The sequence below is a fragment of the Suncus etruscus genome, chromosome X, assembly GCF_024139225.1.
Source record: "Suncus etruscus isolate mSunEtr1 chromosome X, mSunEtr1.pri.cur, whole genome shotgun sequence".
Taxonomy (NCBI): Eukaryota; Metazoa; Chordata; class Mammalia; order Eulipotyphla; family Soricidae; genus Suncus; species Suncus etruscus.
The window spans coordinates 77130878-77148032 of NC_064868.1; positions in this window are offsets into that span (position 1 = coordinate 77130878).

The following is a 17155-nucleotide window of genomic DNA, read 5'->3' on the forward strand; positions in this document are numbered from 1 at the left end:
ACAGTGGCGGCGTTTGCCTTGCAAGCAGCTGATCCAGGACCGAAGGTGGTTGGTTCGAATCCCAGTGTCCCATGTGGTCCCCCCTGCCTGCCAGGAGCTATTTCTGAGCAGACAGCCAGGAGTAACCCCTGAGCAATGGCGGGTGTGGCCCAAAAACCCCCCAAAATATTTTATTAATATTAGCACTATAAATATTTTTGAGTTTTCTTATAGTATTCTAACTTTCTCTTTATTCCTACTGTTTTAATCTTATTTGTATTAAGTCAAAATAATTTCAGCTATATTTCTCCATTCTTGATAGCTAGCACTTTTATGAATGAATAATAATCCAATAAAAATTTTGCAATATGCTTTCTTTACCATTTGCCTGCTATTAGGCATTTATGACAACTGTTTCAGATAATGCCATATGAGCACTATCATCCATATAACATTTGTTATATTTTGAATAATTTTCTAAAGATAAGTCCCAGAAGTGGAGTTAGTCCAAAGTTATGAATATATATTGCATATTTTAGACTGCTTTCCAGGAGGAATCTAAAACTTGCAATAAAAATTTTCATTTATTAGAATTCTGGTTCTGATATACTGCTACTAACATTAGGACATATTTAATTTTTGTAACTTAATAAACACAGTTTTTTATTGATTTCTCTTGATTGCAGGAATAAATGTGTACCTACTTACAAATAAATATTTCTCAGTCTACTATTTCATTTTTTAAATATTTTTGGTCATACATAATTGTTCAGAGGGCTAACTCTTGGCTCTGTGCTCAGGTATCACTCCTGACTATGCTTGTGGAAACATATAAAGTGCTGAGGAATGAAGTCAGACTGGTTGATTGTAAGGCAACTGTCTTACCTGCTCTAGTATTATTTTCCTCATTCTGTTCAAAGAAAAGGGCTGGGATTGCTTATACATAATGATAAAAGTAATACAAATCTGTATAACTGTGCTTTATATTTATGTGCATACAGTAAAATAAATGACAGTCTCTGAATGCTACTTGGGCCAAGAGACACCAGACTTTAGGATAGGAAGCTCTGATGAAGTGGGGAAGAGAGATGAGGAAAAAGAACGGGTTGCAAAGATTAAATTTAAATTCTCTTATTTTGAAACTATAGAAAAAATTAACTAAATATGGCATGCCAGATTTTGCAGTCAGATTATAGATCCTATACCACACAAAAAATACCTGGAAATAAACTATCGGAACATACTGTACATTTTATGTGAATATGTTTTTGGGGGAGAGTGGTTCTTATTTTTATCAAATTTTGAGTCCTGGGGCTGGAGCGATTAGCACAGTGGATAGTGTGATTGCCTTGCACTCAGCCAACCCAGGGGACCAACCTGGATTTGATCCCTGATACTCCATATGGTCCCCTGAGCCTGCCAGGTGTGATTTCTGAGTGCAGAGGCCAGAAGTAACTCCTGAGCACCACTGGGTGTGGCCCAAAAAACAAAAAAAAAAAAAAGAAAAGAAAACAAAAGAAAAGAAAAAAGAAAAAAATGAGTCCTAATTGTTTTACCATAATTCAAAATTCCAAGACTCTAACTTCATATCTACATCTGTGCATAAGCTCACCAGCAAAGTCCATGTTCTGCCTCAAGATCCTATTGATGTCCTTCTGTCCACTTTTTTTTCATCATTTTTCCCTTTGCCTCTGGTAACAGTCACATTTTTCAATCTGACTTACTTTGTTATTCTAATTTTTCTACTTTGGTTATTTATATTCCATATATGAGTAAAACCATCTGGTAGCTGTCTTTTGTGACAGTATGATGGAACTAGAGTTAATTGTGTTTTATTGATGGTCCATTCTATTGTACTTTCAGCTTCTTACACATTGTAAATATTTGAAATGTCTATCAGAGGGATTATATAATTGGTTATTTCTGGTTGAGGATTCAGGGCTACCATCTTCAAATTCTAAGTGACATTCTGTTTATTTCCTATTGTTCCTTCTCTGTCTGGAGGTATTATCTTTGTGTTGTGTGTTAAGGTAACTAGAGTATATAGAGACCAATGTATACTCTTTTTGAAATACAAAAAAGTAAAGTATCACAGTGGACCTGAACTCGGGTAAAATGGCAAATTTCTGGGTGTAGCTTCTTGGCTATGCTCAGATGATTTGAGTTCCATAAATTGACATTTCATCAAATGCTTTTCCAGCATCTATTTTTGCAATTAATTTTTTGGGGGGTTGTATTTAAAGTCACTGTTCAGATCTTACTCTTGACTCTGCTTAGGGATTAATCCTTGATTATCTTAGGAAGCCACATGTCATTCTGAAGATTGAAATCAGGCAAATGCTTCCATGCTATACTATCTCTTCACCTTATCCATGTGTTTTCATCTTTCTTTTTGTTGTAATTACTTGCATCGATTGGTTTCTGTATGTTGAGTCAATATTGATTCTCTAGAATAAATCACTTTTGGTCATCGTATATAATTATTTTTAAGATTTATTGGATTTAATTTTTCAAGATTTTTGTGGGGGATATTTTACATCTATATTCTTCATAAATATTGGTGTATAATTTCCTTTAATGCCCTTGTCTAGTTTGATGATCAGAGTAACAGTGGTTTTAATAATAGTAGTCTGTTCAGTTTAAGTTTTTTGGAAGTGTTTCAGTTACTAAAGACTAAAAATTAGTAAAATTTAATTGTGAACTCTTCTTGTTGTGTACACCTTTGTTCTAGAAGAAACTTTTGGTTACTATTTAAGTTTCAATAATTTCAAACTATGTATTTCTTCATGGTTTAGCCTTAAAATCTTGTGTGATTCAAAATAAGTTTCCTGTGTTGTTCAGTGCCTTTGTATATAGATGTCCAGACTAGTAATGTGTGGTGCTTTATTTTAATGTCTCAATTTTATTTTATATATAAATTTTATTTTATATATATTGTTTCATGAAGTTCAGTAATGGTTTATGAATTTTGTTTGCATTTTTTAATTTAGGTTATATTGTCTTTTAGAAAGGTATGTTTTAGATATGTAACTTTTTACTTCTGCATCTATATACACCACATTCTTATCTACAAAAAGTCCAATTTTTAGAAAACATGATTTTCTAATTTAAACCTATAAGAAACAGAGAATAATTAAATATTTCTTTATGCCTTGATTTAAAATGTGCAGTCAGTTATTCATATAGATTACAATTCAATTAATATGTAAAATATTAGGTTACAATTTCATACCATTTAAGCATTAGATAGAAATGAATTTTCTGAGAAATATAACTCCCTCTTATTTAAAATATTATACATACTTATAATTTTAGTAAAGCAATTCACCAATCAGGAGGAGGTTCACAAATTTGTGATTCTAATAAATACAATCTACATTAATTTAAATGTTCAGCTGTCCCATTTCTAGTGATTCTGTATGTAAGTTCAAGATATCCATTTTCTTGTATGTTCTAGAATATTTGATCCTTATATTAAAATGCATTTTCTTTTATATCTCTGATTCAATAATTAAGGGCATTGTAATGATTATATACTATTTATCATCAAGTATAAATTTTATTTCAGGATAATAAAAGCTATTTGCAGAATTATAAAAGAATATTCTATCTCACTCTTCCAGACATTAAACTATTTTATTTTGACTTTGCAAATTAGCTTCCCTTAATATGTTCTACATTGCTCTTTATCGATGGTATCTTCTGAAGAACAAGGCCTTGACTTATATTATGGTCAAATGTACTTTTTCTCATTTTATTTATGTTTCTTGCATCATTTTAAAGACTTCTACTTGAAACCCAACAATAAATTATTAGATGCATATAATGGTAGATAGAGCCCTTACTTCTAAAATACTCCCTTTTATTTATGGCCTATATTAATGTATTCATTATTTGTGCTTTTATACGCTTCTAACATTCCCAACTATGTTTTAAGTCTTTCAGTCATTGTGATTATTAGTCCTTGTTATATCACAGATTATAACCTTAAATATTTGTTTCTTTTATCGTAATCTCTGGGTAGAAGATCATTATTATCATCATAATGTAAAATGAAGATTATAGATATTCTTTATAACGCCATACAAATATAATGCCCTAGATATATGCAACTATACTTCTAAAGAGAAGATTACCAAAACTCATGTTGCTTTCATGACAGCTAAGAAAAAGAGAAAGCTAAATGTAAAATATTCTTAGTGTCCTTATCATGGAAATGTTATGTTTCTCATTGTAAGCTTTGAATCATAAAAATATAGTTTTCCATAATAACAAAAAGTCATGCCACTTAGATAAGACACTCCTTAGAGAACAATACATCCCATAAGCTGAAGATTCTTTAGTGATTGAGCTTTATTTACAAGATACTATGGTTATTGTTATGGGTGTTGTAATACTTTGTATGTCAGAATAGAGTCAGTGAGGCTGCAGAAACAAACTCCCAAATATGAGAATGTTAAAACAACAAAAATAAATTTTCACTTATGCTGCATATCTATCACATTTAAATGACATAAATCTGCATATTGTCATCACTTACAGGTCACGACTGAAAGAAAATCCATCTTTTGGCTTCTATAATTACTTACCCAGATGAAAAAGGAAATTCAGGGAATTGTATCTTAGTTCCTAAGCTGTCACATAGGAGTGGCAGTAATTTTTTCATGCACATATAGTATGACAACAAATGATAAATCTGGACTTAATCTTAAGAAGGCATAGAAGTGTTATATACCTTCTACAATTTCTGGAAGGAGAATTAGATAGATTTGATGAAAGCTAATATACTTGCTATGATGATGAATATTAGATAACACACAACTTCAAGGTACTCAAAGTTTATGACACATACTTACATGCCATAATAAAAAGAAGAAAAAAAATAAATTATCTTGGAACCTTAGAGGAGAAAGATCTATTTTCCTATGGTGGTCTTAAAACACAATATTCCTTTATATAAAGGCACTTATTTTAATTGCAAGCTTGTGGTTCCAAGCTCATTTGTAAATATATCTTTTATTTTTACATACCTAAATAGTCAAGCACAAATATGACCAAGTATCTAGGTGTGCCACACAGAAAATGTTAAAAAAATAATGAAAATAATGTGAGATGATATTCAGTCATTAGGCTTTGTCTATGATTTAGTGTAGGGGAAAGAATGTATTTTAAGTTTTATTATGTAATCTAATTCAATTGCTCTTATTGTGTTTTATTTTAGAGTTACCATTTATTTATAACTTTCCTCCAAATATGCAGACTCATATGTGAGATGTTACCTACCAAGACCTGCAGAAGAAAGTACAAATATAATAGTAAGTATTTTAGACATGGTAATCAGACTTTGGGCATGAAAACTAATTATACTTTGCAGTTTTCCATTTGTGGTACAAAAACACTGCATCTCTGTTTAATTCTCTCTGGATTTAAATTTCAGCATAATTTATTTATTTATCAATGGTCTCACAAATATAGCTCTATTTTCATTCATAAGTATGTAGGACCCTCCCTTCTTTAATGAGACACGTAGAAGCAATTGAGACAGAGAAAGAAATAAGGAACATTGATCCTCATGAAGGATCCCTTGCACAGACTGCAAAGCCTATTATGTCTGACATATTTTATGTCTGGCAGTTTTCCAGGAAGATCACCTCTCTTTCTGGTGGTTTGTCATGAAATATGTTAAATGAGAAGGGGGCAAATAAGATTACCTCCCTATCCCACTCTCAGACAGGTGTTAAAAATGTGTGAGTGCACAATGACCAGCCAAGCCACCCCTCAATTTAGTCCCCACTAAGTGCTTATTGTGTCCTGTTGGTGACTGACCCCACCTCTTGGGAACTGTAGCATCATTAGACATGTGGCTAGACCATGAGTATACCAGACTGGGCATCACAAGATATCAAGAAAAGACTCCCTCTCATTGAACCTGACAGACTGTCCTCACTCCCCAATTTGCCTCTCTGACACAAGCCCTTTGGGTCCTTCTGACCCCACCACATACATGTCATAGGGTAAAAGAATCACTGAAACTTGAATATTTACATTTTTCAAAGACACCCTCTGTTTTATAACGCAGTGAAAAGAGCATCTCCAAGTCCTTGCATCACCAAGTCTACACACCTAGCTACACTCTTGTGCCATTAGAATAATTGAATGGACAACACCTCGCCTTTAGAGTAGAAGCCTTACTCAAGGGATCAGGCTCCTCTATTTTCAATCATTAAATGTTGGTGAGAATAATTTATGGCAAGGGGTAAAGATCAACATTCTATAAAATGTGCCCGTTCACTGAATATTTTCTTCTTCGATATGAAAGCCACCCTCCCTGTTCCTCCACCCCCATATCAGCAATGTTTGGCTGCATAGAAAATTTCTCCAAAATGTATCAGCTGAAAATATTCTAGTCACTATGTCATTCATAGTTCATGTGACTCAGGAAGTTGACAACAACCTGGTTAATGGCCCTCATGCAGTTTCTCCCACAAGGCTGCAATTCAGCTGTCAGCCAGAAATATCATTTCACCTTTATAAAACTTCAGAATTCATTCACCAGTCAGGTGGAAGGCCTTGATTTCTTATGGCCTATTGGACTAAAGTCCTTTCACTGCCTTGACACCGAGTTTCTCCCTATCCCCCAAAATTTCGCTTGGTAGATTTCTTCTTCTTTTTTATTTTTAATTATGAGAACAAAGATGCAAGGAAAGAGGATATGGTAAAGTTTGAACTTTCAGCCAAAGAAATTAAGATAGATTTCTTCTTTTTAATCAGTGTTCCAAGACAAACAGAATCCACAAACTTTCTCAGAAGTGTCCCCCTATAACGTCAACTAATTTCTTAGGAATCAGTCACAAAATCCTTTCAGAAATCAGAAGGAAGAGAATTTACACAAGGGAGTAAAATTCCAGGAGAATAGTTGAGATATGACCATATTGTCATCAGTGCTACAACAGTCCTCTGCTTCCTTTCCTATCAAACTTCAAAGTATAATCTATAATTACTCTCTTCATTTTATCATCCACCAAATTTACTGATAAGACTTTTATCCCCTTTGCTCCATTAAAACTATAACCTTGCCAACTCTAATGGCCCATTCTTAGTCTTTAGATTTATGATTTATTAGCAACATGTAAAATCATCAATCATATATTCACGAGGAAGGCAGAAATTAAGCAAAGTTCAATGCAGCACTATCATACAACTTATTGGTAAAAGCAAAGTTTCTAAATATTTTCTTAACATACATATAGGTATACAAGCTTTATGTTCCAGCAAATTCAGTGTCCTCCATATTAAAGTTTGTACCAAACTCACTTTCAACTCACAAAATGCATTTAAGCTCAACGTATAAGGACTTTGTTCCTTTACAGATAGCTGCTTCCTGCCTTTCTTCCTACTTGTACACCTTACTTTGTTTCTTTACATATCTTTTTATTAAAAATGATCACAAGTATTATGTCTATGTTGAAACTTTTCTCCTTCCTGGGGCTGGATATTTTGCATTTAGTTTCTGAAATCGCTTTACTGAACTAATGTTCTAAAGGACAACCTTTAAGTAACTCATTTGTTGTATGTGTCCATTATAATCTCTATCCAGTTAGTTCATTGTTCAGATAATGATTGCCCCAAGATTTCCTAAATGTTTGAAATGACATATCTCCAACGGTTAGCTATGGGTCTGTATATATATGCACAGTTCACACCAAGGCAGATAACACAAAACTCTTGTTTTTATTTCCCACTTTAAATAGTCATGTCAGTCAACTCAAAGTGAGAGCTTGGCTACTTTTCACGTCTTTGCTGAACATTCGCACAATCCTGGGGAATATACATAGTGCACATGGTCTTCTATATTTCTAGCATATGTCCAGTCCCCCCAATGAACAAGTCATTCACTTTTTTCTGAATTTTGATAGTTTATTATTTGTCACTTCAGTTGTCTCCTGTCACAAGCAGCCATGATTTCAAACAACTCTTACTTTTATTTTCAACAAACACTTTGAAGAGAAGAGAGCGTTTAGTTTTAGTAATATAAAGACACACCTTGGGATGATACCTTACAGGAAATGAGCAGTCAATCAGAATGCTTTTTAAAATAGGGCTTATCCGGACTCCAAAGGCTTTCTTTTTTTTTTTTTTTTTTTTTTTTTTGGTTTTTGGGCCACACCCTGTGACGCTCAGGAGTTACTCCTGGCTATGCGCTCAGAAGTTGCTCCTGGCTTCTTGGGGGACCATATGGGACGCCGGGGGATCGAACCGCGGTCGGTCCTGGGCTAGCGCAGGCAAGGCAGGCACCTTACCTCCAGCGCCACCGCCCGGCCCCTCCAAAGGCTTTCTGTCTACTTGGATGGCTTCCAGACTGCTGTTGTTCATGCTGTTTGCAAGGTGTTGTATTTTTAGGCTACTATGGAGCAGGTCAGAGGAGTCTGAGCAAATTCAAATGCCATTAAGATCCCTGTCTTTACTAGGTTTCAACTTTAAAAAAAAAGTGCTGTGAAAGAGTTTCAAGATTGGTGATTTTCCAGATACTGGGTTCTAATTTATTTTTTGCTAGTGTTAGTAACAAAGGGACAAAAGGAGAATAGATAAAGTGAAGTTAGAGAAAGGAATTGCTCTGAGAGTAAAATGAGAGAAGCAAATGTCACAAGGCGTATCTACAGCACAACAGACCACATGATAGCCATCTTAACATTTGCTCTGCCTCTGTCTTGGCATCTTGCTTATAGGGACTATAAACCAGTGCTTTGACAGTTCATAGTTATCATGGAAACCCATAAAAGTGAACAAATATGGTGAGGAACTCAGACTCCCAGTATTTCTCACCCATTTCAGAAGGAGACTGGGGGCTACTAGAAAAGGTAGACATATGAAGCCGTAAAAAGAGGTGAAACAAAGACTTCTTGTGTTTTCCTGAATACCCTCTCTCTCTGATTATATTGCCATTTTTGGTATGATTTTCTGTTCCTTTTTTTCTAATTAAAGGCCTTGCTTTGAGTTTGTCCACTTCATCATCTCCAACGTCTCAATTTTTTCTAGTCAAAAAGAGCCCAACATTATTGCTCTATAAGAGATGTTTTTCAAAGTTCCTTACTTGATTGATTCCAACATCCCACTGATTTTGCCTAATTGCTGCTATTTTGATTTGAATGTTAGGTCTCTGAACCTTTGCATGGTTGACTGTCTGATTTCAATTCAGGTCTTTTCTCAAATTTTAATTGCTCAGAGAGGCCATTCTCTCTTTTTAAATTATATTTCACCTATATTGGTCTCATAGTAGCTGACATTGTACTCTCTATTTAATCATTGTCTTGCCCTGTAGAATGTCACTTTTTTTTTTTTTTGGTTTTTGGGCCACACCCATTTGACGCTCAGGGGTTACTCCTGGCTATGTGCTCAGAAATCGCCCCTGGCTTGGGGGGACCATATGGGACGCCGGGGGATCGAACCGCGGTCCTTCCTTGGCTAGCGCTTGCAAGGCAGACACCTTACCTCCAGCGCCACCTACCCGGCCCCAGAATGTCACTTTTTAATTAAGAAGACTTTGCCAATTTCTTCAACTGTTTAAATTGATTTCATGTAAATAAATATTTTTAAATTCTATATTATAGAAAATTAAATATAAAGTAATATAATTATTATAATTAATTATAACACAATATAAAACCATATAATTATAATAAATACTATATTAATACTATATATTATAATATAATTATTAGATTATATAATAAAATAATATAAAATTATTATTGAGTTTAGATAGCATAACACTTAAGTTACAAGTATACATTAAAATCAATACATTAAGTAAATAAAAATATATTAAATTTATTAAACTTCAGTTGTTTTTAATTTAAAATGTTAAGAAATGGTATCAATTTTGACTTTGTACTGTTTCTTCAAATGAGATCCTCAAAGCTTGCATTGCTTATACTGAAAGGAAGAATAGATTAGAATGAATATCTCAGTCAAGGGGCCGGAGAGATGGCACAGTGGTAGGGAGTTTTCCCTGCAAGCGGCCGATCCAGCACCAATGGTGGTTCGAATCCCAGCATCCTGTATGGTCCCATCATGCCTGCCAGGAGCGACTTCTGAGCTGAGAGCCAGGAGTAACCCCTCAGTGCCGCTGGTTGTGGCCCAAAAAGAAAAACAAACAAACAAAAAGAATAATATCTCATTCAAATACAACTACTTTTAAAGACAAATAAATTCCTCCTACCCTATAACCGCAAGTTTTATCGAGGCATGGATATTTATAGTTATTCATAGTTGAGTTTCAGAAATACAATTTTCCAGTACCAATCCCATTACCTCTGTCAACTTCCTTTCTTGTTTCTTTTTCTCCTGCCCACCTACTTCCTCAACAGGTCCATTTTTATGTTTGGTTTTCACAGTTGGGATATCTTGCTTTTAGTTTTATAGATTCTGTGGTTCAGATCTATAGATATAGCACACCTCTATAGTTTTGATAGTAGTATTGTTTACAACATTGATGTACAAATCTGCATTTTCTCACCAGCACTAAATTGCAAGAAAAATCCACCAATGTATCTAGGTTTTTGTATCCAATTTTTCTTACCCTTACCCTTCAATTCCTACCTGCTACTTTGGACATTTCTCTTCAGAGTTTGAGTCAAATGTTTTATTATTTTATATATTCCATATTCATTATCTTTATATATAAAAGACGAATGGAATCATCCACTATTTGCCCTTATCCCTCTAATTGCTAAACATGATATTCTCTAATTCCATCCAAGTTGCAGTTAACTCCAAGATTTTATTTCATCTTTTTTGTTTGTTTTTTTTTTCTTTTTTGGGTCACATCTGGCAGTGCTCAGGGGTTATTCCTGGCTCAATGCTCAGAAATCGCTCCTGGCAGGCTCAGGGGACCATATGGGATGCCGGGATTTGAACCATGAAAGACAAATGCCTTACCTCCATGCTATCTCTCCGGCCCCCATTTTATCTTTTAATGTTTGCATTGTATTCCATTTTATATAAATGAAATTTATATAAATTTATATATATATAAATTACATAATATATATCACAAGATTTTAATGCATTTATTTGTCACTGGATACTTCTGTGATTTCTACATCCTGGCTATTTGACTAAATACTGTTATGCTCATGTCTCTTTTACTGTCGGTTCTTATTGATCACTTAATGAATGTCTCTTTTAATTAATGTATTTGTGTTTAAAGCCAAGAATTGCAATTGCTGGTTTGTGTAGAAGATATATGCTTAGTTTTTGAGAAGACTATATTTTTTCCATAGAGGCTATCCCAAATATTACCACTACCAGGGAGTAACAGTTCCATCTCTACCATATCCTCACCATCATGAGTGTTTCCAGTTAAAAGTGCAGTTGTAATACCCTCAAATAAGCACTGTCATTGACACATAGTCTAAGTTCAATGACTGTTTGATGAATAAGATTAAGTCTTTTAATTTATTATTTCTCCAAATAAAATATTTAGTTTAAATAAATCTTTTTTTATTACTTTGGGGTCCACACCTGGCAGTGTTCAGGTACTACTCTTGACTGTTCAGGAATTGCTCCTGACAGTGCTTGGGGGACCACATGGTTTGCCAGGGATCAAACCTGGGTCAGTCTTCTGCAAGGGAAATGTCCTTCTTGCTGTATTTTCACTCTATCCCCCAAAATAAATCAGTGTTTTATAAGTTAATATTGTCTTGTATGAATTGAAATGTAGTATAATACTAATAATTTCTCATTAAATATTAATATGGACACAAATAGAAAATGTTGATTACCAAGTTTCCTGTGACATTTTTGTATATATTAACTAATTTTATATTAAGCAGCACATGCTTCTGTAGATGTAGATTCAAAATATATTTAGCCATTTACATACTGCTGAACATATATGTTATATCTAATTTTTATAATGATAAACAAACATCTTTGTAGATTTTTAGAAAATTATAGCTAACATTAAATCCTGTAATTAAATTCAATGTGTGTTGTGTTGCCCACAAAATCTCAAGTTATTTTTAAATATGATCCTGAATTTTCCATGGTGATTTTAACTTGTATCATTATTGACAAAACTATTGACTACTCCCTCAGTGCTTTCCAACCTTTAGTACTTTAATATTAAAAGTATTTTATAGGTACAATAAAAGCAAACCTTTCTTAATATCAGTTTAATTTAATACTAAGAAGTCTGGAATGTTTATTAAAACATTTACTTTAATTTATGATTATTCACTTTCACCTCTTCAAATTGTTTAATTGTTCAAGTTTTTAATGATATGGGAGCAATATTTTAAGCATATAATACTGTATTAAATATATAAACTCTCGGCTTACTTCTATTTTATATGTTTTATTGTTTTATTTCTAACTTATCCAAATGTCACAGTTTTATTTGCATAAGCACTGGATATTACTTGTTTTTAATTATGTATATTATATATTACCTTGTACTGTGAATAGGATTTTGTTATCTATGGCTTGAAATAATGATATTAATTAATGATTACAATTATTAATATTTATTTCATTTAATAAATAGTATTTTATATGCTAGATGGTGTTATTTCTTTTTTGTGTTTAAGGAAATATAAAAGTACTTGTTTCTATGGAAAATGAGCAGCACATTTACTTCTCTCTTCATGTATCTCTTTGTCAGAGTCCTAAAGTAGCATACAGGGTCAGAAGAAAATGCAGATAAATGAACTATAGTGTTTATTTAACTATCCACAGTCTGAAGATTAAAATATTTTGCTCCAAATTGGGTAAATATAACTGCATCTATCCTGAAAAAAGCTGTAGTTACCTAATTTCTAGCTCAACAATAAAGCCCACATTTTAACCTTGTGAATACAATTATTCTATACTCAATTTAATCATTTCCCAAAGTATTTATTTTCCTTTGATCTATCAATAGCGCAAATCTATTTTTCACTCCAGTCCTCTCCATGTCTTCCTGATCAGCCACATAAACTTCACTTTCTCCAGTGAAAAATCTATCATGCTTATAATTGATTTTCTTTTCCTTTGTTTGTCGTTTAGTTTGGGGGCTAGTATACTCATAAGTTACTCCTGGATCTGTACTCCAAAATCACTCCATATGAGAATCCAAAATTGAACACAGTTTGTCAAATGCCTTATGTGATGTACTATCGCTTCAGCACAATATTTTTTCATATTTTTATTGACGTACTTGTTTATTTTCTCCCATTTCTACTGTGACTTGAAAATAATTATCAGTTTAATCCTTCATTCAACACATATTCAGTACCCACACAGTGTCAGACAGTTCCTCACTCTGGGGTAATGTTCCCAGCTAAAGAACAGACTGATGACAACTATACCTAAAAGCAGAAAAAAGATAATCAAAAACTGTTCGTAATATAGCAGGTGGTGATAAGTGTTATGAAGAAAATATAAAGTAGGCAAAGAGGATATTGAGTGATGAAATCAGAGAGAGGTTACAATTTTAAGTAGGGTGGTTCGGGAAGGGCATTCTGATAAAGTGACATTTGAGAACTGAGGAAGTTACAGAGTATGCCAGGCAAAGATCTTGACCAAGAGAAATAATGTTCCAGATACAACAGGATATGAAAAGTGCTGTCCTAAATTAGCAATGAGATAATGGTGCACAGTGGACCTCCAGAAAGGTGGAATTGAAACTTGGTGCCCTTTGACTGTTCCTTTGACAGTCCCCCAACACATCACTTGAAGTCCCTTTTAGGAGCTCTCTCTACTTTTGAGTTTGACTTAAAATTCATCATTAAAATAAGAAACTGTAAAATATGTAAATTTAAAACATGCCAAAATATATACTATTTTAAATAAAATAAATGAGCCTGATATTTTCAAGAAACAGTAAGGAGGCCAGTGTAATTGGCATAGAGTGATCAAGATGGAAAGTATTAGGAGATAAGGTCAGAGAAAAATAAGGTTAGCAGAATGGATAGAGCCTTATAGAAGCATGCTTTTTTACTAGGTTATATGGGAAATGAATGATTTTAATGAAAACCTTGGAATAATCAGACTTAAAAATCATAAATATTTTCTGGCTACTAGATAATGTATAGAATTATGGAGAAGGATGTAAGCATGGAAACAAAGAGAAAGGGCTAGAAGACAAGAGATGATGACACTGCTTATTATTCACGTTGTAGTGGTGAAGGTGTTGGGGGGTATCTAGGATGAGGCTGTTTGTTGGAGGTAAAAATGTGGTATTATGGACTGAATAAAAATTGTGAACAGTGTTAAAGAGTAAATTATAATTACTGTTTTGTGCATGAATTTCAAGAGTAATGGTAGCTATTTATAGCAAGTGGAGAATTATATGGAAGCAATAAAAATTCTTAGACATGGAGGGGAGGGTGGGGAAAAAGAATTCTTAGACATGGTGTTTGAAATTCCAATTAAAAACTAAATGGAGATGTCATATAATTAGCTACATACGTAAGTAACTTCAAGAAGGACTTCTAAGCTACTAAGCTACAAATATAAGTTTGGGATTCATCTATTTTGTAGGAGGAATGTAAAACCACTGGGTTATGAGATCATTGTCAAGGTTTATGTATGAAGACAAGACCTCAAAGTTCGATCTCTAGGGTCTTCTTAAGTATAGATGGCATGAAAATGAGAAAGGCCTAGCAATGAAAACTGAAAGGATTAGCTAAAGGAACAGAAAAACAATGTTAGGCAAATGATGTCACAGGAGCCAGACAAAGGATAATTTCATCAAGGAGAGATTGGCTTTTATTTTGTAAAAACACATATTTATTACTGCATTGTCTAGTCTAGAGATTTGATACAAAATTATTTAGCAATTTAAATCTATTAATTTATTACCTTGGGGCCTAGAGAGATAGCACAGTGGCGTTTGCCTTGCAAGCAGCCGATCCAGGACCAAAGGTGGTTGGTTCGAATCCCGGTGTCCCATATGGCCCCCCGTGCCTGCCAGGAGCTATTTCTGAGCAGACAGCCAGGAGTAACCCCTGAGCACCACCGGGTGTGGCCCAAAAACCAAAAAAAAAAATCTATTAATTTATTATCTTGTACTGTGTTAAGTACTTTTTATACATTGTATGTCAGTCCTCATAATAATATTTGGAATAAAGAAAAATTATTATCCTTACTTTACAGATATGGATATGATATGATGTCCAGATAAATTATAATTATGCTTAAGAATTCATAGTTTTTAGGCATGGGACTTGGCTTTGAACCTTAAAATAAGATGTCAGAACTTCTTAAGCATTATGGCCCAGTGCTAAAGTTGTGTTATTTATTAGAAATGTTAATATTAGTCATTAGAGATTTTGAAAAGCCTCTTGTATTTCAAACTATCATAGTTAATGTTGTATTGACTATTGATTCACGAATACAAATAGATGATGAAGATAAAAATAGAAGATTAGAGACAAATTTTCTGTGGAAAAAAATAAAAATTGTTTTAATTTTGCTAGACATTTTTATTAGAATTAAATGGTGTGTGACTTTATACACCAATCTGGGACAGTTTTGGATAAATATTGACAAGATTATTGTTAAATGTACATGGAAATTTAAATAACCAAAATAGCTAAAACAATCTTCAATAAAAAAATGACATTAAAGATTGAAATGATAGTACAGAGGGAAAGGCATTTTCTTTGCACAAAGTTGACCTGAGTTTGATCTCCAGTATCCCATCTAGACCTCGAGCATCTTCAAAAGTGGATCCTTAGTGCAGAGCACTAAGCATTGCTGGGCATGGCCCAAAACAGCAAAAAAAAGAAGTTAGATATCTTAACCTAATCTCATTCCTAGTATTAATATAAAAGTATAGTAATCAAGACAATGTCATTGGGATAAGAATAGACATACAGATCAATGGAACAAAAGAGAGTCTGGAAGTCAATACATTCATATATGAAAATTTATTTTTGAAAATGGTGCAAAGATATTGAGAAGAGAAGAGACAGCCTTTTAAAGAAATGGTACTCTGATGATCGGCTATGAACAATAACCTGATGCTTTTCTCATATTGAATATAAAAATGAAGTAAGATTTAGCATAAAGTCAAGTATTTTATAAAACTTCCAAAATATATCACAAAATAAATGACAAAATATTTATAAATAGTTCAAATAAGTACATGAATCACAAAATAAATTTAGATAAGTAGACATAATCAACTTATAAAACAGTGTTCTTTCAAGTATGTGTTTACTAAAATGAAGATTAAAGTATTAAGAGCAGAGAATTAGTTGCAAAAATACTGACAAGAACTATTGCATGAAACATATAAATTACTTGAAAATATGTAAAAAAAACCATCATATGGATAAATTTTTGAACAGACATATTGAAATAAGGATATGAATGGTCAATAAGACCATAAAAAGATTCTCATGATCACTCTAAGTTTTCAGCATAAGATGCCAATAAAATCCACAGAGATATTGCCTGGCAACACAGAAATGGTGAAAAGTGACATTTAGAACTTTCAGGTGTTCATGGTGGAAATATTCAATAACTTCTTTAAAAATAACTTAGAACCTCTATTTTGGGGGGGATCACAACCAGACTCTGTAATCCACATGCAAAGCAAGCACCTTACCTGCTTTACTATTTATTGCTCTGGCCCCTAGAACATTTCCTAAGAACAGTATAGAATTTTCTTTTTTTTCCTTTTCATTTTTGGGCAACACCATGTGATGCTCAGGGCTTACTCCTGGCTATGCCTTCAGAAATCGCTCCTGGCTTGGGGAACCATATGGGACACAGGAGGAATGAACCTTGGTCCGGCCTAGGTCAGATGAGTGCAATGCAAATGCCTTACTGGTGAGCCACCGCTCAGGCCCCTAGAAATGTCAAATTAAACATAATTGGATCATGACTCAGCAATTCCATACTTAGATTTTTTACTCAAGGAAAAAACATACCTCCACATAAACATTAAAAGTTTTTGCTACTAGCTAAAAACCATATAAAGTCCCAATACTCAGCACATCGATACAATATAATACCATTCGGCAGTAAAAAGAAAAGAGCTAGTAGATCTCAAATATATTAAGTGGAGCAAAAGGGATCAGATACAGAGCACAAATTCTTATTATTTAATGTAGATTAAACTATAGAAAAGACAATTTAAAATATGGTGACAGAAAATAGGTAATTGCCTGGAGCTCATGCTGGG